The sequence below is a fragment of the Squalius cephalus genome (genome assembly GCF_949319135.1).
Source record: "Squalius cephalus genome assembly, chromosome: 1".
Classification (NCBI taxonomy): Eukaryota; Metazoa; Chordata; class Actinopteri; order Cypriniformes; family Leuciscidae; genus Squalius; species Squalius cephalus.
Window position 1 is genome coordinate 58,519,197 of NC_137122.1, and position 25,492 is coordinate 58,544,688.

The window sequence follows — 25,492 nt, forward strand, 5'->3', positions numbered from 1 at the left end:
ACTCGTGACACATGAAGGGTTTCTCTCCGCTGTGGATCCTCATGTGTCTCTTCAGGCTTCCTCTTATGAATCGATGAGGCGTCTGATACTGATGTTTCTCCACTTCATTCAGTTCTTCACTTTCTTCTTGCATTTCTATCAGGTCTAAAATTAAAATATCAAACTGTGGAAATTACTTCTAAGAAAGACCAACTTGAAATGAAAGGAAATAAAAAAAAAACTGTTGGTTTAATGGCAGAAGCTACAAGAGTCAAGTAGCTACTGCAACCTTTTATATCTTTTATATGGTAAAGTTTGATTAAAGTTGTCTTAGATTAATAACAACAAATCTGTTTTTGTGAAATCTGTTTTCTGTTCAGTTTTAATGATCAATTAGATTCATTTCATAGTTATTTTATGTTTTTTAAAGGTATGTTTACATAATTTTTTACATGTTTGTCATTCACAAATCCTCTCCCGTGGCCTCATGGGATAGTAAAGTGTCCATCATATACACACTCATCCGGGGACTTTCTGCCTGCTCTTTTATAATTATCATGAATTCAGACATACTTCTTTTGTCACATACTGTTTTTGCCAACTATTTTGCGATTTCGGATTCAGCCCGTGTTTTTGTAGTTTACACAGAGAAAGTTTGTGTTTTCAGGCTCACAAAACGCTGTTGTCGTGTAAATGAACTGCCAAAACACATACAAGGTTTTAGTTGAAAATGGTGTTGTGTTAATACCCCCCTTAATCTGAAAACATTTTAGTTTTTAGTTAAAACATCATCATAAATGTCCACCCTAAACCTAGTGTGTGTGTGTGTGTGTGACCTTGACCCTTAAATATGAGGGTCGATTTAAATTACTTTTAAAAAACAATTTTTTTATGAAAATTAAATGTAGCCTAATTTTTTTATTTAATCATAATTTATAAGGCAAGACACACATATATATATATATATATATTGCATTCTGAATAGTTTCACCCACATACAGAGAACGCAGTTAAAGTTGTATTGCTGACGATATAACAAAGCTTTACAGTAGGCTAGTACATAGCCCAACAATTACACAGACAGATCATGTTTTGACACATTTAGGGTTAATAGGCCTATTTCTCACATTAGCCTATAAAATTAAGTAGCCTATAAGCTTCATCAGTATCTTCATGTTTCATCTCCTCTTTAATAAACATCTGTTCAATAGTATGTCACTCAGATTTCAGTTGTTTTCACATGGACTTACTCTTGTTTGAATGCCTGTCTTCATCTCGTCATTTATTATGGTTAATTCAAACTCTCAAACTTATAACACACACTACATGTACAACATTTACGGAATGTAAATGAAATACAGTGTCGGATATGGAATAATATGATCTATCTGATGTCATGCACGATTGCTCTTCTTTTTCTCCTTCTTGTGGTGTTTTATGACTGTGTGGAAATCAATGTATGGTGAATTTTCGCCATCTACTGGCTGAAGTGTGCATCGAGGCTTTATTGAAATAAAAACAATAAAATTACAGTTGTATAAAACAATATTATGTTTATGTATTTACGTAGCCTATGTAAGTGTAACTAAAAAAATGCTACATTTAGACATTTGGCAGGTACCTTTTAATCCAAAGTGACAAAATGCAAATTTTTGATCAGTTCCGGCATTAGAATGGGAATTGAACACATTGGTGTTGTTAGTGCCTTTCTCTACTGACTGAGCAAAAGTAATAACTTATAGATTTATCAAACATGGGGAAACACACAAGAACAGTTAAAAACAACAATAAATTATGTGTTGCCTAAATCTTCAGTGAGAGAGGTACAGGGATGATGATGATGGTGATAATTATGATAAAAGATAGGCTAAAGCACAATGACATATTATTCAAAAAATCACCACAACAACAAGACACTGTAACATTAAACATACTGTAAGGCTCAAAAGGAAAAACAGCAGAGCAATCATTAAACAGAAAGAGAGAGATTTCCTCAGTCACATCAGGACCATAAACTCCTGCGATTGAAATCATTGGACAACTATAAGCTCTAGCATAATATTAACAAGCTTTAAATAAGCTTTTCCCAAATTCACATGAATTTATGTGCCAGGTTTAATAGTGATATAATCATTTACATTTTTAACGTACATTTTTTTATCTTTTTTTTTTTTTTCAACTGGCACCAGATCGTGTAGCACGTCACCACGTTCAGTTCAGTTTGGGGCGGAGCTTGTTTTTAACGGAACTCACGTGACTCATATAGTGAAACCGAAAGCACAGCACTGTAGACGACATTTCAGAAGATTAAGAAACACAAATGTCTTCATGGGTTACTGTAAGTTCGTTTAAACATTTTTAAGCTGTATTAATACGGAGCATTTACTCTAAACATGTCGAACTTAAACTCAAACAAGGTCACGTGTCTCAGTTTGATCGATATACAATCGAAACTCACTTCACGGAAACTGTAACACTAACAGTGAACAATGTTTGATAATAATCATCGATTTTAAACAGGATTATTTAATATGTTATTTTGTAATATTATATTTATATTATTGTTATATTATATTTACATCGATCCTGATTTGACTTTTATTATGCGAATTGTTAATCCATAAGAACTAATTTGGGAGATAAACACGTAAATAGCATTAGATGTACATTAATGCTTCGAGACAAAAATAGATCATATATTTAGACCACTGAAAATATGAATAAAGTATAAATGAGGGCATGTGCCAATACCACGGTCTTTACACTTGATGTGTGTGAAGACCGGAAGTGTGTGTGGAGAACTTTTGATTACATACCCGATGGGTAATACATAAAATACAAGTAACTTTTATGTATTTAGATGTATTTACTTTTCAATATTTTGTACGAAAATCATCTTCTAAATGTCCGTTCTGCAGTTCCTGTGTGATTAATTGAAGTGGTAGGCTACTTATTAGGTCATGATAAATTAGGTTATTTAGCAAAATACATGCTCATCTTGGTAACCATTAATTATGCAACACTTTACATTTTGCAACCAAATTATATAATATCCAATTAATTTAGTCTTTCTAAAGGAAAATAAGTTTTTCTTGACATCTCTTAATTTTTCAATGCAAATTCCTGAACATGATGGGATCAATGATGGCTATTGCGCCTAAAACTCCCAGAGCATATTGATTGTTTGGAACAAATTTGAAAGACAGCTTGGTTGGATTTACCACTTTTAGCCTCAAATACTGCTCCGATGGGATATATTAGAGTGTGTGGATTTAGTGTGTGTTAATTTGATGCTGAGCTTTGGCATTTTTCAGACCTGGGAGTCTGGGACAGTCTTGTACACTGTTAACCCTTGCTGTAAAAAAAATCTGTAATTGCTGTAATTCTGACAATATCATACCATTTTCCATTAAAACAGTAATATACCGTAGAAAATAAAACTAGCCTACAGGAATATACTGTGAATTAACAGTGTTCAAAATCGACACTCAGAGGCTGTTTTCCCAATCACACCCTATACCCTCATTCACTATTCCCTACATTAGTTCACTAATATAGTCCACTTGAATGAAAAGAAGTGAGTGAATTGAGAAACTGATGAACACTGATAAGCAGAATCACTGAACGGACAGAGAATCAAGAACAGAAAAAAGAGAAACACAGAAACTACAACTGACTTCCAGCAACACTGAGTGTGAAACCAGTTTACAAACCAGTTTATGATTATTTCTTTCATACATGTACAAAAGTTCTTGTTGAGAATTAACACAGATTTAGTTAATAATAAAATTTGTTGTCACCATGATGGAGATCAGTATTTGCTTTAGTTGGTCTCTTGTCCCTGGACTTCTTACCATTCATCTCTCTCTGACTGCTGTAATAGTGAGTTCATAAAACACATTTGTTATAGCAAGAAAAAGTCAAGATGAAGATGATTAGTTGTTTTTGGCTTTTGTGATGATTTAACATTCATCCTGGACATGTCTGACTTTCAGATCTTTCCTGTGTATATTCAATGAATTTATGGGTATTTCATATTTATCTGTGAATCTACAACATGAAATCAATATTTCTGTAATCATGTCTTCTGAACAATATTTTAATCATATAGTGCATTAAAACATGTTTAACTCCTGTTTGACTCAGACACACACAGACATCAACAATCAGCACATGAATCTCAGCAATGGTGACAATCAAAAGTTTCATGTCGCAATGCATGCTGGGTTCCAGGATAATATAAAACTCCCAGCATGCACTGCTGCATGAATAATAAAAAAAAATATTGCCACCATTGTTGAGATTCATGTGCTAAATTGTGATATCTCTGTGTTTCTAAAAGACAGCATAGCTCTGTTTTTTTTTTTTTTTTGGTTTATGCATGATGTGTTAAAAAAAAGTCGTTGTAATGTATTGCTGTGGTTTCACAGTGGTGCTAATGTCACACTTTTGATTGAGGATTAATCTCTGAATGAGTGAGAATGAACTCCTTAGTGAATGAACAGGCTATATGATGATTTTATCACCATAATCAACATAACCACCATCATTCATAAACTGTGTGTGTGCACAAGTGTGATTTACAAAAACACAGCTCAAGCAGCAAAAGAAACACTAATGTTTTAGCATCAGCATCCCAACTAAAGCACTGATCTCTGTAATGGTAACTTCAAACCAAACATTTTCAATTAAACATCTCAACAACAACTTCTGTAGATGTATGACAGAAATAAAGTCATAATAATAAGTGTAATAATGTGTAATGTCTGGAAGTCAGTTGTAGTTCTTGTGTTTCTCTATTTTCTGTTCTAACAGCAGGTGTTCATCACTAATGCTCAACAATCACTTACATATTCACTTAATTATCTCACTGCAACACTGTCTCAATGTTACTTTTACTCTTTGTAGTGTGGATTTCCCTGTGGGGTTGAAAGGGTTAACAGTGTAAGATAAAAAGACACACCCACAACATGTATTTTAACAGTAATAAACTGTAAGTTATAAAACAGGTATATACTGGCAACACTGTTGCCAGTAGTTTACTGTAAAAGTTAGTTTTTTGGGTCACCGTTGTGCAGAAGAGTAGAGCCTGTGCTTCAGTCCAGAAGAAGATCTACAAACATTGATGATATGCTGCATGTTGCTTTATTTAACAGACGGTGACTGTGTAGTTGCTGGTCCAGTGGAAATCTCTTTAATTTACCAAAACATTTTTGTGGTTTCAAATGAAATAAGTTCACAGTAATACTTTGCTCACTTTATTAATGCATTATAAATTTTAGTTAATACTTTTAAATGACAGTTGGTTCATTTCAGACAGTCGGTTTCTGCAAGTGAAATTAGTTAACTCGAGTTTTAGTGAATTTTTACAGTAACATACTGTACAATTAACAGTAAATTACTGGCAACAGTGTTGCCAGTATTTTACTGTAAAAAACCCCGGTAAGGTCTAACAGTGTAGGCTATACTTCTTTTGAGGATTTTAAAACTCCTGTAACTTCGCTGTGATTTCACTTAATTATTCAGTAACAAATGATTTCAATACAAAATGACCCACTGTTAATCACACTTATTCTAGATAATAACTTTATTTTAGAGCTGCTATAAAGCCAAAACACTTTACTTTAATTTCCTATTATCAATGTAAAGCTGCTTTGGAACAATCTACATTGTTATAAGCGCTATATAAATGAAGATGACTTGACTTGACACAATATTCAATAGCATTTTAGGAGATAAATACTGTAACGAGGTTAGATGTTATGGGAACATTCAAACATATTTTAATAACATAAATAAATAAACAAATACAAACACAAACACAAAAACTAAAGTAAAGATGGCAGTCCCGCACGGTCGACTGCCACCACACATAATAAAACAAGACATTACATAAATTAGTCCAGGCCTGGCCTCTCTCGATCTCCACTGTCGTCGCTCCTCCTTTTATGCTTCCACTCCTCTGTGAGAGACACAAGACCGGTGCGTCGCACAGGGGTCACTCATTATCAATCTCTCACGGCCCTCTGCCTCGTCCTGCTCTCCACAAATACTGAATAAAACGAAACACATGCCTGATGTTTTATTATAAGCTGAACTGTTTTTATTAACTGACTCTATAAAAGGCAATGAAACGGACAAGAGGTCAGACGGCTGAAGCTTGTGTTGAAAGAAGCCCAATCACACTGTGAAATGTACTCTAGTATGCATTAGAGACAGCTGTGATTTATTCTGGTGGTGTTTCACTCTATTGGATGAAGTACAGAAATACAGACAGTCTGCTGTACTTTGATTTTAACTGTGAATTTACAGAAAATTTTCATTTTTAATTTTCTTCAGTGTGTCAAAATCAGTTATGTATGTTCTCTGTATCCACAAACAGGTCTGAAATCAAGTCTCTCATCTAGGAGGAAGAGAAGGAGGAACTATCTGTAAAAATGAGCGTGAATGACGAGAGAGAGAAGAGGAGAACTGTACCTGTAAAATGAGTGTGTGTGAGGAGAGAGAGGAGGAAGCGTCTATTGACATTCAGAGAGCAGCATCTCCAGTATCCAGCTGTGTGTCCATGAAGAGTAACCACTCCATGTTTGAGCCTCCTATGTTCAGTAATGGACCATCTCCAGGATTCAGCTGTGTGTCCATGAAGAGTGACAACTCCATGTATCATCCCCCTGGTCTCAGTAATGGACCATCTCCAGTATCCAGCTGTGTGTCCATGAAGAGTAACCACTCCATGTTTGAGCCTCCTATGTTCAGTAATGGACAATCTCCAGGATTCAGCTGTGTGTCCATGAAGAGTAACCACTCCATGTTTGAGCCTCCTATGTTCAGTAATGGACCATATCCAGGATTCAGCTGTGTGTCCATGAAGAGTAACCACTCCATGTTTGAGCCTCCTATGTTCAGTAATGGACCATCTTCAGGATTCAGCTGTGTGTCTATGAAGAGTAACCACTCCATGTTTGAGCCTCCTATGTTCACTAATGGACAATCTCCAGGATTCAGCTGTGTGTCTATGAAGAGTAACAGCTCCATGTTTGAGCCACCTATGTTCACTAATGGACCATCTCCAGGATTCAGCTGTGTGTCCATGAAGAGTAACAACTCCATGTTTGAGCCTCCTATGTTCACTAATGGACAATCTCCAGGATTCAGCTGTGTGTCCATGAAGAGTAACAACTCCATGTTTGAGCCTCCTATGTTCACTAATGGACAATCTCCAGGATCCAGCTGTGTGTCTATGAAGAGTAACAGCTCCATGTTTGAGCCTCCTATGTTCACTAATGGACAATCTCCAGGATTCAGCTGTGTGTCTATGAAGAGTAACAGCTCCATGTTTGAGCCTCCTATGTTCAGTAATGGACCATCTCCAGGATTCAGCTGTGTGTCCATGAAGAGTAACAGCTCCATGTTTGAGCCTCCTATGTTCACTAATGGACAATCTCCAGGATTCAGCTGTGTGTCTATGAAGAGTAACAGCTCCATGTTTGAGCCTCCTATGTTCACTAATGGACCATCTTCAGGATTCAGCTGTGTGTCCATGAAGAGTAACCACTCCATGTTTGAGCCTCCTATGTTCAGTAATGGACCATCTCCAGGATTCAGCTGTGTGTCCATGAAGAGTAACCACTCCATGTTTGAGCCTCCTATGTTCAGTAATGGACCTGCTGTGACCTCTGACCTTGTGTGAGTATCATGAAGCTGCTGAACTATCTGCTATAGTGAAACTTAAATTTGAAATTACCTAACCTGGTGAGACAATCGCAGAAATCACTTTCTCTGAAATGCTAGTAAATTACTTTGTAAAAAAAAAAAAAAATTAAGATCTGTAAAAATTATTTTTAACTCTGGTCGACACACAAATGTTCTTAAGCCCGAGTTCACACTGCACGATATTAATCCCCGATTTTCACTCGCCGACAGATTTAGAAATCACAGACAAATGCCTGAAATCAGAGGCAAATCAGTGCTCGTTCACGCGAGTCACAAACGATGCAGTTTGCATTATCAAAGACATGATCTAAAAGAGAATCATTGATTAGTTGTGAGATATTTGGCATGCTAAAAATCTGGAAAATCTTGCTGTGTGAAATGTGTTCTCACTGAAAATTACATTAGTGATAATCTACAGCCAATGAGAGATCAAGATACAGGGCAGCGGGAAGTTCGGGGAGAAGTTATAGACCAGAATATCAGAACACTCAAGCTTTACAGTTATATCACAAGCTTTACAGTTATATCACAAGCTTTACAATTCTATCAAACAAAGCACACACATTTGCTTGACCAGCAGCACATTGCAAAATTATTTATTTACCCCCAACTCTCTTTGCAGAACACACAGTCCTTGCTCCCCACGTCTCCCCAACCATTTCCTCCAGCATAATCTGTTTTTCTTTTTCTCCTTTTCACTGCAAATCAGCGCACAGGCAATTTGGATTGCAAGCTTTTTTCTTTCAAGGCTACCATTTTTAATAACAATTTCAGTCTTGCGTGTGTTTGGTTGTGAAATATAGTTTGCGGACCAGACAGAAGTTGTCGGCGATTCTTTCTTTTGTAAGTCATGCAGTGTGAAACCCCCTGTCGCCGATCCATCGTGAAATGTGCACACAGCAACAACTGAATGTTACCCCGGATAGTCCCGCAGGGTGAAAAGAACAGTGACCCAACCACTTTAAAAATCGTGCAGTGGAAACTCTGCATTAAGGTTACTAGAAGCTACAGACATGTGAGTTTTTATCGGGTTGGATCAACACTCATCAGGACTGATGATGGCTACGCCTGCTATAGATGATACACTCTAAAAAAAAACACCTAATTTAACCCGGCATAATGGGTTGATTTAACACAGCATAGTTGATTCATTTTTAAAAATTTTATTTATTTATTTTTTTTTTTTTACTTCATACATGAATTAATGTCTACTGATGAACTTAAATCCTCTAAATTTAAAAACAATACTCGATACAACCACTGGCTTGCATACTGTACAGTATATAGTATATTTTATATAATTTTTAATTCATATTTCCAACATTTAAGCTAGTTTAACAAATATTATCAGTAAAAATGGAACATTTATAAGTAATTCAAGTGTAATTGACCAGTCTCTGTTGTCCGGTTTCCACCGTAACGGCGCTGGATCTCGTGCCGGCACTTGTGTCATGTTCAGCGGGGGAACTTCTAACTTCAGACCGCCAGCCTGCGTTTCACTCGTAGCCGAAATATGCTGCGACTGGCTCCATAACCTGGCCATAAACCAACAGTGTACAGTTCTGAGAACAGATTTTAACATCATACGTATTTATATTCTGTATATTTTTGAATAAAATCATATAGTTTTATGCAAGGCATCAGGCGTTTCCATCACGCAAAAAGCCCGCGATAAATAACTCAATCCCTGGGTTGTTATGTCTGACCTAAGATCTGGGTAACACAAGAAAACTACCCAAACACTGGGTTGTTACGTCTGACCCAGGAGCTGGGTAACACAAAAACTACCCAAATACTGAAAAAATTACCCAAAAAAATTACCCACAAGGCTCAACCCAGGATTTCGGTAGAAAAATAACCCAATATTTTTTAGAGTGTAGTCTTGGACTCCGGATAACTAGTTAGTCTCATTAGCCTCTCACCTGGCACCCCTATTCTTGAACATAGACTGGAAAATCACAAATCCAAACTTAAATGGTTGCTGAACTTAATGTGCTGCTTTACATTGATTTTTCTTTTCTATTAATATAAAGCCTGTGCCTGGGCACCCTAAAATTGAAAAAGCGGTAAATCCAACCAAGTTGTCTTTCAAGTTTGTCCCAAACAATCAATATGCTCTGGGAGTTTTAGGCGCAGTAGCCAATATGGCCGCTAGGTGACATTCAAACTCCATTTAGTGATTTAAAAACTCATGAACGCTTTGGACTACTGGCTTCTTTTAATAGAAGACACATAGGATTTTATTACTGAAGTGAAAGCAAGCAACAATAAAAGTAAAAATAAAATTTTACACTGAAATTGCATTAAATTTAAATAAAATGAAAAAATTAGTGGTCCGTTCAAGTTAAGATATTCTAAAAGTAGCTCCTCAAAATAGTAAATAAACATCAATGACTGACACAAATATTAGTTATGATTCTTCTATACTGTTTTTTTTTCCTGCTCTTCTTCTTTGCTTCACTTCACCAGTGCTCTGTGAGTTTATTGACTGATTTTAAAAAGTAGACATAAATAAATAAATTAAAAAAACTGTCAAAAGCATCAACATTGAAAGTCAACTGATATCATCACAACATTTATTTTCCATCAAGAGGTGCATTAATTGTTGGTCAAGATCTTGTATTGTTAATGTAAGAGTCCAGCACTGTGTAAAGTCTCCTCCAGCACATCCCAAAGACTTTCAATGAATTTAAGATCTGGACTCAGAGGAGCCGATTCATGTGTGAAAATATTCTTCATGCTCATCACAACCATTCTTTCACAATCTGAGCCTGATGAATCTTGACATCCTGGAATATGGCCATGATGTGTCTTCCTACACTCAAAAAAAAAATTGTGTCTAAACATAAGATTTATGTATTTGAATTGCATACAAAATTTCCATGCATTTGGATTACATAGTTTTAACATAAACCAATCAATAATCTGAATGTGATTCATATTTTTAAGTCATACATAAATGAAACAGATACGATTTATGTAATTGTATTAATAAACTGAATGTGATTCATATTTGTTAGTCATATGTAAATGAAACGGGTAAGATTTATGTAATAGTACACAGAAAACGCCCATGTTAAATTAACACTGCTCAGTGTTCATATGTGTGCACACTACAGAGTTAAAGTACCATTGAAGCAGTGTTGAAGTTAATGAGATAATTAAGTGATGATTGAGCATTAATGATGAACACCTGCTTTTAACAAGCAGAATCACTGAAGGAAAGAGAAACACAAGAACTACAACTGACTTCAGACACAGTCTAAGATGAAATCAACTGAAGAGAAAAGAAGACATTAAATCTGTGAAGATCTCAGCAGAGGAGGATTAAACAACTCCACAAACAGCATTACCAGCTTCACTTATTACTAACCAGACTGACTTTATTTCATTTCTGTTTTAATTAAATCAATAGTTGTATTTTAAAGTCACCATGATGGTGGTTAGCGTTTGCTTTAGTTGTGCTCTTGACCCTTGACTCTTTAATATAAAATGTTCTTTGGCTGCTGTAATTGTGTGTTTATAAAACATTTGTTGCAGCAAAAAAGCCAAGAGAAAATCAGGTGATGTTGGCTGTTTATTGATGATGACAAAGTCGTCATCATGTAATTGCCTGATTCGCTGATCTTGTTCAGTGTCTAATGCTTTGATTATATAGGACTTGTGTTTTTTTTAATATTGTTTTATTCATAACAGAAGCCATTTGATTTTACAGCATGAAATCTAGCAGTGTTGTTTATCAAACAATATACTTTTTTTTTTTTTTTTTTTTAAATAGTGCACAAAAACCTTTCATCTATGGCATTACTTAGACTCACACAGACATCAAGAAACAGCTTATGAATCTCAACAATGGTGACAAAAGATACAAAAAATCCTGATGCATAATTTATGAATGCCGCAATGCATGCTGGGAGATATTTATGTGAGTTTTGATTGGTGGTACCCAGCATGCACTGCAGTATGAAGCATTTCATTGATTGTCACCATTGTTGAGAGTCATACACTGATTCTTGATGTCTAAGTAATAATGTAGAAAAGAAAGTTTAATGCACTAAATGTTTATAAAATTCTTTATATTATTTGATTAACTGTTGGATCTAATGCTGTCAGGTCACAAATCTACTATAATAAATAAAACGAAATAAAAACACATAACCCCAATAATCAAAGCATTAGACACTGAAAAAGATAAGTGATTCAGGCCACAATATGATGATTACACCTTCACCAATAAACAGCCAACATCACCTGATCTCATTTTCTCTTGGCTTTTTCGCTGCAACAAATGTGTTTTATAAACACATAATTATAGCAGCCAGATGCAGTTTTATATTAAAGAGTCAAGGGTCAAGAGTCCAACTAAAGCAAACGCTAAACACCATCATGGTTACTTAAAATACAACTATTGATATCATTCAAACGGAAATGAAATAAAGTCAGTCTGGTTAGTAATAAGTGAAGCTGGTAATTCTGTTTGTGGAGTTGTTTAATCCTCCTCTGCTGAGATCTTCACAGATTTAATGTCTTCTTTTCTCTTCAGTTGATTTCATCTCAGGTTGTGTCTGAAGTCAGTTGTAGTTCTTGTGTTTCTCTTTCCTTCAGTGATTCTGCTTGTTAAAAGCAGGTGTTCATCATTAATGCTCAATCACCACTTAATTATCTCATTAACTTCAACACTGCTTCAATGGTACTTTAACTCTGTAGTGTGCACACATATGAACACTGAGCAGTGTTAATTTAACATGGGCGTTTTTCTGTGTACTATTACATAAATCTTACCCCTTTCATTTACATATGACTGACAAATATGAATCACATTCAGTTTATTAATACAATTACATAAATCTTATCTGTTTCATTTATGTATGACTTAAAAATATGAATCACATTCAGATTATTGATTGGTTTATGTTAAAACTATGTAATCCAAATGCATGGAAATTTTGTATGCAATTCAAATACATAAATCTTATGTTTAGACCCAATTTTTTTTTTGAGTGTACATGTTTGTTTAACCCTCTGGGGTCTGAGCTGTTTTCTGGGCCCTGGAGGTGTTCTGACATGCTCTGACATTTGTGCTTATTTCTGTTACTTGTGACATTTTCACGGCTAAAGTCTGATTACACTGTATTCAGCACAAACTCTGCTACAATAATATATCAGCAGCATGTATGTAAAAGTTTGTAGTTTTGAGATAATGACATTTAAGCGTGGTTTGTGAAAATACAAAAAAATACTCTCACTGAAATAAGGCCATGAAACCCATACTGATTATTTCTTCACAAGACTTTTGAAAATTGTATCACGTAGCCTAGAATATTTGCTCCAAAACTATGTGAAAATCGCCCTGACTGCTCATTCAGATAAGACAATATATTGATTTAAAATTTCTAAGACGTGTTTTGTGTGAGAAAGCTTTATGCGGGAGGTGTGATCACATCATTAATATGTAAGCTTTTAACACCTGAGAAAGACAAAGACCCTCCCCTAATGGCCCTATTAGGAGCTATCAGGCCCTATCATTCTGAGCAACCTTGCACAAAGAATGAGGAGATTTAAAAAAGAATGGCTTTTTGATTGTTTGGATTTATTTACAACACAACATAATCCAAAGATACAAAACAAATGACAAAAAAGCACTTATTGAAAACAATGATCCAAAGACAGAGACCTTTGTGCCATTCCTAAAAACATTGTACATACCTTTCATTTCCAAGGTGTTTGATTTTCACTTTACCATGTTCATGTACAGAGACTCATGTGAATGTTGAAGTCAGCAGGACTCAGTGGCATCTGGGCCCTGAAAAAAAAAAAAAGTGAACATACTGATATCAAGAGAAAGGCCTGCACGATTTTAGGAATACATTTTAGATTTTTCTGGTTAAAATTGCTTTTTAAAATTCACAGAATACACACACACACACACACACACACACACACACACAAATGTTTCCAACAATATATAATATAATGAACACCAGGTTTGTTGTGCCTTGTAGGCATAGGCTATGCGCAGTGCTGCATAAAATAATAATAACAATAACCTATAGCAGCCTATAAATCTTCCAAAAGATTTCAGTAACAACTAAGCTAGAGAAAAATATATTGATTATCATATGTTACTTCAAATGTATCCATTCGTTATGATGATATGAAATGAGATAATAGTAAAAACATGAAGCCGTTTGGTGCGTTTTGCTTTTCAAATGCGATCGCGCTCCAAAATATGAAACATTATGGTTACCATATACATATCTACGTTTGAGCAGATATCCACAAACACAGTAACAGTAAACACGGGTCTAAATATTATAATATTCACCATATATCTAGCAACAGTTCAACTGCAATGTGAAATTTATGCAACAATAACAAACTAATATGTAAGAATTTCTTACCTTACATCTTTCAAATCGCGTTCTTCTTCTTCTGAGGTAAATCCAATGTAAGCTCACAGCGCATCCTTCAAACTCGCCGAAAAGCAGAGACTTGTGAAGTTTTTTTGTGCTTTGTTTTTGAGGTAACGAGCGCGTTCGCGTTCCATGTGGAGAATTGCATGTGAATTTCTTTTGCGTGCGTGGGCGTGGTCAAATTAAAAATAATGAGCAAGCGTTTGAGATACTGGACATCTTGTTGGTTTTATACAAATTACTTAAACAGAGAATATTTGTTTTCAGTTTGAATCCGATCATTTAAAAGTACACACTTAAATGTTTATAAAGGTATATGGCTCATAAATGTGTGACAAGTATTCGCTGAGTTTTGTTTCAGTTTATAGACGTGCTCAAGAAAAAAAAGTTCACCGCGACGGAGAGGCAGAACTCACACCCTGTTTATTTTCTTTATTTGACAAAAGCACAATGTTTTGATTTGATTGTAAGTGGACACATACAAAAGTAGAAATATCACAGATTCTTTTTTTTATATTTCTTTTTTTCTGTATGACCATAAATGACGGAGTAATTTAAGTTTATTGTGCTACAATGTGAAGAAAATCCAGCAAAACGCGCGGGCGCGTTTGTCGACCCCAGAGGGTTAAGAAATGAAAAGCTACACACTCCATCAATTCGAGTTAGAAGAACTGTTGCCTATAGGTGTAAAGTCCAGGTTCAGAAAGTAAAGGTCCTCCTCAGTATTTTGTTCCAATCACTTGGATTTGCTATTTAGCACAGTTTTTCAGCAGGAGATATAACTAATTAGTGAATCAGCTGGCTGAGTTCATGGGTGGAATAAACATATGGCAGGACTTCTACTTTCTGACCCCTTGTCTATACACCTCTGCTGTTGCCAAACATATAACATTCTAGAAACACAATAATGATCCAGTCATAGACTCTTAAGCATTTCAATTCAATAAACTTTATTAATCCCCGGAGTCGTTAATTTACACGTCACAGCAGCACATACCACACAGTAATAATTATCTTAGGCACTGGTACTATACATGATGTCTTCCATAAAACAGCTTCTATAATTTCTTTTGCCTATTTAAATCCAAACTGAGACTCTTTTTTTGGCCTGACAATGAATGTTTTTATTGAACATTGATGGGTCAACGCATTTTGGTAAAATAAATCATTGAAGTGGTTTCTTTTGATTAAAAATCTTATAAATGTAAAAGGGGCCTTTTACCTCAGACTCGGGATAAAAGACTCACCAGGACTTAAGCAAAGTTTGTACTATTTTCTGTTTATTTTGAGAAATAAATGAAATACATTTTTTGTTTGCCTATTCATTAAAAAAAAACATTCAATTTAAAAAAACTAAATATTCTGCAAGCTTTGAGATCCCATAAAAAATGTTTTACAGTAGTAACAATATTTTTGATAATTTTGATTAATATGATGGTTTCCTTATAAATATGGGGGAACAAATGGAAAAGTCAGCCAGCTATTAATTATTGAATTGTTTTTTTAATTATTGTGCCTGTAGCCTCAACATTAGGGCCAATTACCAAACTTCACATAATATTCAGAAAAACTGTTGCTTAAAGGCACAATATGTAACTTTTTTGCTTTAAAAATAGCAAAAATCACTATATCTATGTTATATATATTTTTTTAGTTGTGTACTTACATTATCCCGACTGTTTCCAACAACTTTCAAACCAGGAGAAATTTGTAATTTAATTCGAGTTATTGTTATTGTTATTGTAAATAGGTTAGCGACCCCTAGTGGCGAAAACTCCCATACTGTGCGTTTAAATTACCTTGAACAAAAGCGAAAATCATTTACAAGACCTTTATCTCAAAATATATTCAATAACTGTACCGATTCTCAACGGCGAATTAAATCAATAACATTTTAAAACCATGAAATATTAGATTAATTAAGCACAGAATCAACTTTGCGCTGCTGTCCGTGATAACGCAAAGAATCAGCCAAATTTCAATGTGAAACGTGGATGTTTAGGAAAGTTTTTGTGTCATCTAGTGGTTTAAAGGATAATAAAATCAAATGCAGCTTTTACCCCTGTGGCCTTTAGCCCTGTTGTACCCTACTATTAATAAAACATGTTTTCTCTCTAAAACTAATACAAATACTGCTCTTTAAATTACAGAAGTATTGACAGGGTTAATTTAATGGAGCAGACAAATAATCTGCATGGAAACTATTTGAAATATTTCTGTTTATTTCTCATTATCAACAACAGGAAAAGAAAGAGAGCATCTTCTCCAGTATCCAAGTGTTTGACCATGAAGGCCACAAAATTCAGTGATGGACCAATGACCTCTGACCCTGTGTGAGTATCATCATGTAGGGTGAACATGAACACAAAATGCACGAAGGTTCCGAAAATTTTACATTTCATATGGCTAAAGTTATTTAACCAATATAACAAGTAACAAGTGGAAGTCAAGATGTAAAGAAAGGAATTGTTAAATAGTGTTTTCTTATGCTTCTCTCTGACATTTCTCTGTTAGACCTCCATTTACACAGGAATGAGTTCTGTTACATGTGTTGCATCAGTGTTATATTGACAATTATCCTTAAAATTAGTGATGTACTGAAATGAACATCACTTTTTTTTCAATTTTGATAAAAACTGAAACAAGAAAATTCTGGTTAGGAATAAATAAAATTGGTGGTTCCCAATCTGGTTGTCATGACAAATTCCTGGAGGTACCACAATATCTTTGCTCATTCCAGTATTTTAAATATTTATATATAAATGTAAGTTTTGTAATGATACACTGATCGATCTGCCATAAATCAGCCAATAATAACTTCCTATGAATCAACTGATTGTCTCTAAATTTGCCAATCATATGTTGATGACACAAAAATGCAAGATTGCTCAAACCAGACAGTGAGAGCAAATATGAAAGAACTTAAAAAAATAGGATTCATATCAGCTGATCAAGGAAATCTGTGATCGGTATAAAATCTGTGATTTTCTATTTCTAAAGGAAAGGTGGCAAGTTCTTTAGACAAAATCTTCTCTGACTTTTCAAATGCTTCACTTGTGGCAAAGGGGACATTAATGTGCAACTAGGAAATGCAGAAACAAACTGAGTTTGCAGTCTCTTATAATAAATCACCTACCATCAGTCATCATTTACGTGTAAATTAATTACATGTAATCATTTCAGATGAACACTGCTTTTTCTCCATGTCAGTGCTTCTGTTATTTAAAAAAAAAAAAAAAAAAGGTTTCTGGTTTAAAGTTTCTGCCAAGAATTATAGCCTTCTTTCTCTTTAATAAAAACTTGATGTCTCCCTACTTTAAATATGGAGGTCATTATTTGCCCCCAAATGCCTGATTTTTAAGAGCTCCAAACCATGTTCAGTGTGCAAATTTCACAAAGAAAAAAATTGGTTAATTGTACCTGAACTTTAAAGGGGAACTTTTATGTGAGAAGTTTAGTTATATTTTCGGTTTATTATGAAACTGTGGCGGGACAGATTAGACTATGGTGGGCCGCCACAATCTAGTTAATGATTGGGAAACACTGATGGGTTAAAAATATCAGTGCTTGTCTGTACACTCATTAGGAGTGTAACGGTTCACAAAATTCACAGTTCAGTTACGATACAGTGGTATTACGGTTCGGTACGTTTTCGATTAGACATGTGCCGGTATTCGGTAATGCGATAAATCGCGGTAATGAATAGGGCTGGGGAAAAAATCGATTTGATTTAAAAATCGAGTTGGTAGGTCAAATCGATTCATATTTTCAAAAAATCGATTTTTTAGATTTTTTTTCTCCCCCTCTTCTATATAGCGTACAATACATACATTTTGCATTCGCCAAATCTTCCTTCAGGGTTTCCGTAGAACGCTCCCTGTGGCGCAGCCCTCGATGCTTCACGACATCACGACAAAAAGACTAGAATGTTTATTTTTTTAACGGTCCTCCACGACGACGACGGCGCGCGAGTGAGTGAGTGAGTGAGGGAGAGTGAGTGAGAGTGTGTGTTCGCGAGTGAGTGAGTGAGCGAGCGAGTGAGTGTGACTGTGTGTGTGCGCGCGAGAGTGAGTGAGTGAGTGAGTGTGTGTGTGTGTGTGTGTGTGTGTGTATGTAAGAGAGAGAGAGAGAGAGAGAGAGAGAGAGAGAGAGAGAGAGAGAGAGAGAGTGCGTGCGTGTATGCGAGTGAGTGTGTATGTGCGAGTGAGTGTGTGTGTGTGTGTGTGCGCGAGTGAGTGAGTGTGTGTGTGTGTGTGTGTGTGTGTGTAGGCTATGTGAGTGAGCTTGTGTAGCCTATATGTGCGAGTGAATGAGTGTGTGAGGCGGCTCGCGATGACTGGTCGTAAAACAACGTGTAGTCTGACATGTTTCTTGTCCACGACATGACAAGATTTTTAGGAGTCAAAATCGTGTAATCTGACAGTGACTATCGTAACAGACAAACAGAATTTTGTTTATGTTGATGCACTTTAATTAAATACAATAAATATATATTTTTAAAATATATTTACAGTTCACAGTTATTTTGTTTTAAATGGGGGGAAAAAATCGAATCGAATCGTAAATCGAGTTTTTTATAAAAGGGTAAAAAATCGCCCAGCTCTAGTAATGAATATGCACGATATTGTTATCGCGGGCACTTCAAAATACAGTGAAAAATAATAGATCAGAATTTATATTTATAGAATGCGCATTAGCTTATTTTCCATCAACCGCTTAAACAAACACTGCGTATATGCTGCGCGAAACACGTGCGCACTCTGATGTAAACAATCCTCACATGGAGAAGCATGGCGGAAAGAGGAACGCTGCCGACGATTTATCCCCCTTCTAAAAGCAGGGCTGTCAACTCCACGCATTCACCGTGAGACTCACGCAATTTACACTTCTCACACGCTCTCGCGCCACACATCCATTTTCTCACGCAGAGAGAAATCACGGAGCAAAGAGGACACTGACACCGACAGACTGGACAGAGCAGGTTACTTTTGATATGAAAAAAATTCTCAGCTCTCAGGTGCTGTCCATTTTATTACGAAATTCAGACAATAAATACCGTTTTGGCGCTTGTAAATGTGACGTGACCGATCGCTGCAGCGCCTCAGTTCAAGTAAACCGATCATCTGTTACTTTTTATTTAAAGATACAGTACAACTTACCGAAAGGTATTTATGCCCTTATACATAATATCGATCAATCAGTGTTTTTCAACCACGGAAAGAGGTCAATAAATCTGCAGGTGAACAATTATGTCACAGAACGTTACATTTACCTCAGGAAAGCCATTTAATGACCAGCACGTTAGTTGACTAAGTTAGAAAAAATTGCTAGAGAGAGGAGTGTTTTGCTAAATATGTGCACTATATTACATTTGTATTATATTTTTACTGGTGTCATAATTGTGATTATAATGAAAACCAAATTATATTTTATTTTATTTTTGAATTTTTAACCCTTAATAATACCAGCTGACAGGGCTCTCTGTATGTTTACATCATTATGTGAGATATATTTTTTCTTCAGAAAAATTAACATGTAGGCTATCTACTGTAGCCTACATAATATTTATCCAAAGAGTCAATATTGAATCCAGGTTGAAATCAAATCCCAAGAATTGAATTGAAATCGTGAAAATTGTGTAAAATTCTGTAAAATTCTGTTTAGTTACCAAATGTTTTGACAATCACAATTACACCTATTGTGATGCACATTTTTTTCTAAAAGTTTGAATTTAAACCACTGTTTTTTATTTTATTAATCCACACTATTAAGGCAAACAACAAATTATATTAGTTTTAGCAGTCAAAAATAAAATCTAAACAAAAATATCTTCTTTATGTCTTATATTAAGTTAGAAAAAGGAAGCGTTAAAGAAACTCTTGAAATTAAAATGTTACAAAATGTGTGCAATGTAAAAGTATAAACGTAGAACAATCAAGGCAAACTTTGAGGTAGATCAACATCTGTAATAAGTAGGGGTGTAACGGTTAACAAAATTCATGGTTCAATGCGACACAGTGGTGTCACGGTTAGGTACATTTTCGATAGAGCAAAAAGAAAGAAATGACAAAGAAATTTACTTGATTAAAAAAAAAATTATTAAAAGAGAAATAATTTTTAAATAAGTGTGTTTTCCTACATATCAAAATGTTTAGTGTTAAAAAATGGGGGTAATCTTTGAAGGATGAACTAATAATGTTTTGGTCATCACATTAAAAATAACTTTTAAATATGATAATATTTGAGATTTGAAGCGCTGGAAAAAGATGTGTGACGTACTTGAAAGCATTTTACTATTCCTGCCATACTTCCATGGTTACAGTTAGTATTACTACATTAAATTCACGGTGAATGTTGCAGATCTGTGGACTTAAAGCCTATAACTAGTTCATTCATAGTACAATGTTTCTCCTGGTTTCCATGTTGTTTTGTTGTTTGATCGGTTAACAGAGAACAGAGAAATTTGAATGCTTCTCAGTAGATCTCGCAGTGATGTTATTACTTCGGTGGTGAATTCAAATGCTTTCTTTACTGGACCTCTTAGCGCTGTGTAGAAACAGTGTCGCTTGATCAAGATCGGCTTGCGCTGCACTGACATTGATGGTCCAAACTGATAAACGGTCTGTGAAGCACAAAATTATAGCGTAGTTTCGTTCCGCTTTCATTATGCTTGCTATTTGATGTACGCTTGCCAGCGTTGTGGTGGTCGTGCCAGTGATGCGCACGCATTTGAATGAAAAAATTGAGTGCTATATCGAACATTTTTTATATCGTTATCGACAATGGTGTACTGTCGACAAATACCGATATCACCCAGCCCTAGTCTTTTTAATTTTTAAGTAAGTGAGTTTTCCTAAACCTTGAAACTTTTAGTTTTATAAATGGGGGTAATCTTTGAAGGATGAACAAATAATGTTTTGGTCATCACATTAAAAATAACATTTAAATATAATAATATTTGAGTTTTGAAGTGCTGGAAAAATGTGTGTGACGTAGGCCTAGGCTACTTGAAAGCATTTTACTATTCCTGCCAAACTTCTATGGTTACAGTTAGTATTACTACATTAAATCCATGGTGAATGTTGTAGATATGTGGACTTAAAGCCTATAACTTCATTCATGGCACAATGTTTCTCCTGGTTTCCACATCAGTGCTGTTTGACCTAATAGAGATCTATGGTTAATAACAGAGAAATTTGAATGCTTCTCTCTAAATCTCGCAGTGATCTTATTACTTCTGTGGTGAATTCAAATGCTTTCTTTACTGGATCTCTTAGTGCTGTGTAGTAACAGTGTTGCTTGATCGCTGCACTGACATTGGTCCAAACTGATAAATGGTCCTTTAAGCACAAATGAGTGTGCAGTTTCGTTCAGCTTTCATCACGTTTGCCATTTGATGTTGCGCAGCGTTATGGTGGTCATGACAGTGCGACTGCTAACAAAATTTTGGTCACACCGACAGGAAAAATGGTCAAACGAATCGTTCGGTTCACAATGCATACCGAACCGAAAGCCTCATACCGAACGGTTCAATACGAATATGTGTATCGTTACACCCATCTACTACTAGTACGGTATGATTGTCATATTAAACATATTTAAATATTTTCTTTGTTCACAAAGGCATTTTCTCTGTCTCTGTCTTCTTAATGTGTTTTCAGTGGTGTGAGAGCTGACCAGATCAGAGATGTGTCCTGTCAGACCAGCACATCCTCCTCCTGTCAGAAACACATCAGTCATCATGACACAGAAGCAGCCCTGCAGCTCGATTCTCACCAGCCAGTGCATGATGATCTGCAGAGAGTCAAAGACCAGCACAAAACCAGCATGAAGAACAGATACGAGAGGGTTTTTGAGGGAATCAAACTACAAGAGAATCAGACCCTCCTGAACAGGATTTACACACAGCTGTACATCATAGAGGGAGAGAGTGAAGGAGTGAATGAAGAACATGAGGTGCTACAGATGGAGAAAAGTTACAAGACACTCCAAGACACTCCAATCAACTGCAATGACATATTTGATCCTTTACCTGAACTTGGATATGAGGAGAAGAGAAGAGAGAAGAAAGACAAAATCAAGACTGTTCTTACTAAAGGCATCGCTGGAATCGGAAAAACCGTCTCTGTGCAGAAGTTCATTCTGGACTGGGCCGAGGGAAAAGCCAATCAGGATGTAGATTTCATATTTGTGCTTCCATTTAGAGAGCTGAACTTGATTAAAGATCATCAGTACAGTCTTCATAGACTTCTGCTGGACTTTCATCCTGAACTTCAAGATCTGGACTCAAAGATTTATGATGAATGTACAGTTGTGTTCATCTTTGATGGTCTGGATGAAAGCAGAATTACACTGATGTTTTCAGACAGTGAGAAAGTTTCTGATGTGACTGAGTCTTCATCAGTGGGTGTGTTGATGTCAAACCTCATGAAAGGAGATCTGCTTCCCTCTGCTCTCATCTGGATCACCACCAGACCAGCAGCAGCCAATCAGATACCCTCAAAATACATCAACCGTGTGACAGAAATTCAGGGATTCAATGACCCTCAGAAGGAGGAATATTTCAGGAAGAGAATCAGCGATGAGCATCAAGCCAGCAGAATCATCTCACACATCAGAAGAGCAAGAAGCCTCCACATCATGTGCCACATACCCGTCTTCTGCTGGATCTCAGCCACTGTGCTTCAAAACATCCTGAAACAAGATCTCAGTGCAGAAATCCCTCAAACTCTGACTGAAATGTACATACACTTCCTCCTCATTCAAACTAGTATGAGGAACCAGAAGTATGAAGAGAGAGATCCAGAGAAACTCCTGCAGTCCAACAGAGAAGTGATTGTGAAACTTGCTGAACTGGCTTTCAATCAGCTGATGAAGGGCAATGTGATGTTCTATGAGGAGGACCTGATTGAGAGCGGCATAGACGTCACTGACGCCTCAGTGTATTCTGGGATTTGCACTGAGATCTTTAGGGAGGAATCTGTAATCTATCACAGGAAGGTTTACAGCTTTGTACATCTCAGCTTTCAGGAGTTTTTTGCAGCACTGCATGTGTTTCTCTGTTATTTACACAAAAACAATGAAGTTCTGAAAATATTAATTACAGGAAAGTCCAGAAATCAGTGTGAGACTGTTCCTCTTGATGTGTTTCTGAAGGAAGCAGTAAATAAAGCCTTGAACAGTAAAAATGGACACCTGGATCTTTTCCTTCGATTCCTTCATGGCATCTCGCTGGAGTCCAATCAGAGACTCTTACAGGATGTGCTGATTCACACAGAGAACAACCCAGAGAGCATCAAGAAAATAATCCAAAACCTCAAACGAGGTCAAAAAAACAATGTCAGTCCTGAAAGATGGATTAATCTGTCACACTGCTTGATTGAGATGAAGGATAATTCTGTTGTTGAAGAAATGCAGGCATTTTTAAAATCTAAAGCAAAACGTAAAATTCTTTCTCTTGCACAATGCTCAACTTTGGCAAACATGATCCTGATGTCAGAGGAGGTGATGGATGAGTTTGACCTTAAAAAGTACAACATTAAATCAAAGGAGGGTCGAAGGAGACTGGTACCTGCTGTGAGGAACTGCAGAAAAGCTTGGTGAGTGTGAAGGTCTAATAACACAATTATTACATGTGACCAGGGGTTAAAGTGGGCTAGAAACGGTCCGGAACTGTGTTCCGGCACCTCAGATAAATTAATAAATAAATAGATTCATTAATATCAATGTCAATATAATTTTTTTCCATTTTCAGCCCAGTCAATTTTAACATAGTATCGTCATCATATCAGTGTAGATGTAGATGAACCATAATACAATCATTAAAATATCAAGTAAATAAGTATTGTGATAGTTGGTGCCACAGTGACACTCTTGTCCCAAAAAGTATTGCTATACCACGATACTCAATATGTTTTCCCACAGTGAGTAATTTTTCCCTGAGGGTTCCCCCACCTGCCAAATACCACTTTAACCACTACATGTGACACATTGTGATGGATGTTTGATGAATATTATGTTCACAAGCATAAAACATTAATTACTTGCACTGATTGCAGTGTGTTGTTTTCATTCTCAACCAAATTGACTAGTGGTGGAACGGATCACAACATTCACGGTTCACAATAAAAAATAAATAAAAAATACTTGCGGTCCATTTGCGTTTTTTGAGCCTCGGGTCGGATAATTTTTCGGATCAGCTTTTAATTTATTACTTAAAGCTCACTTGAAGTTATTCGATACCACATCAAAAACTACTAGCCTAACTGATAAAGTGAACAGTCGGTAATAAAATAAGAACAAATGCACAAATTACAAGGAGAGATGAATACTAAATAACAAAGTTACAAAGTCTGACAATAGTATTCAGGTACAGAAATTAATAATGAAGCCTAATTTAAAATAACACTGTATAAATTAAATATGGTTTCATCTTTGTTTTCAGCTTTATTTTGTTGTTTTATTAACATTAATGACACAGACAACTGTAGGAATATTAGGTGTGTGCTATTCCTTTAAGACCAAATGCACGGACTGAAAAAACTGAAAAACAGCTGGTTTCTTTCTAGACTGTTCACTTGTGACATAACCGACAGAATACTATGCCGAACCGTGGGGCCTGGGGTCTCATTTATAAACGTGGCGTACGCACAAAAAGGGGCTGAAAATGTGCGTACGCCACTTCCGACGCATAAGTTGTGATTTATAAAAAACAAACTTGATGGGAAAATTTGCGCACCTGCACGCAAACTCTGACCCATGCGTACAAACGTTTTGGAGATGGAGCAGTTTGGCGACTGATGGTGAGCTGGAGTTAAGTGTCTTTTTGGTCACTTTTAGACAGAAAATCTAAAGACAATTAAACATATACAGAAAGATAATACAAATATAATTTCACTCTCCAAGCCTGTCACTTGAAGCAAATATGGGGATAATTTTCTGTCTAAAAGTGACCAAAAAGACACTTAACTCCAGCTCACCATTAGTCGCCAAACTGCTCCATCTCCAAAACGTTCGTACGCATGGGTCAGAGTTTGCGTGCAGGTGCGCAAATCTTAAATGTCCGCGCCAGCGAGCGCGTTGGGCCATTTAGTGAAGCTGAGCAACTAACAGTTTAAATAAATAAAATAATGATTTAAACTATGTTTTACTTCTGATATAAACATTTAGATTAAATATGCCATTCAAATGAATGAAGTTAAACACTTAAACATGAAATCTGTACTGAGAAGTTACAGCATTTTTTATATTCAAATTGTCAATAAAAATATTTGTTGTGGATGCAATGTTTTTGAACACTTTTCCTGTGGCGTGCTGTGTTTTAATGTGTACCGTTTTAATGTTTTAACCACAGAGATAATTGCTTATCATGATAAGATTGTCTGAGA

The 25,492-nt window shown here is 35.8% G+C and overlaps 1 protein-coding gene across 1 annotated transcript in view; it reads left to right on the plus strand.

The window, feature by feature from the left end:
- Positions 1–25,492, plus strand: part of LOC307166749 (uncharacterized protein) — a 206,856-nt gene that overhangs the window by 118,049 nt on the left and 63,315 nt on the right. The gene's annotated exons all lie outside the window — the stretch shown is intronic.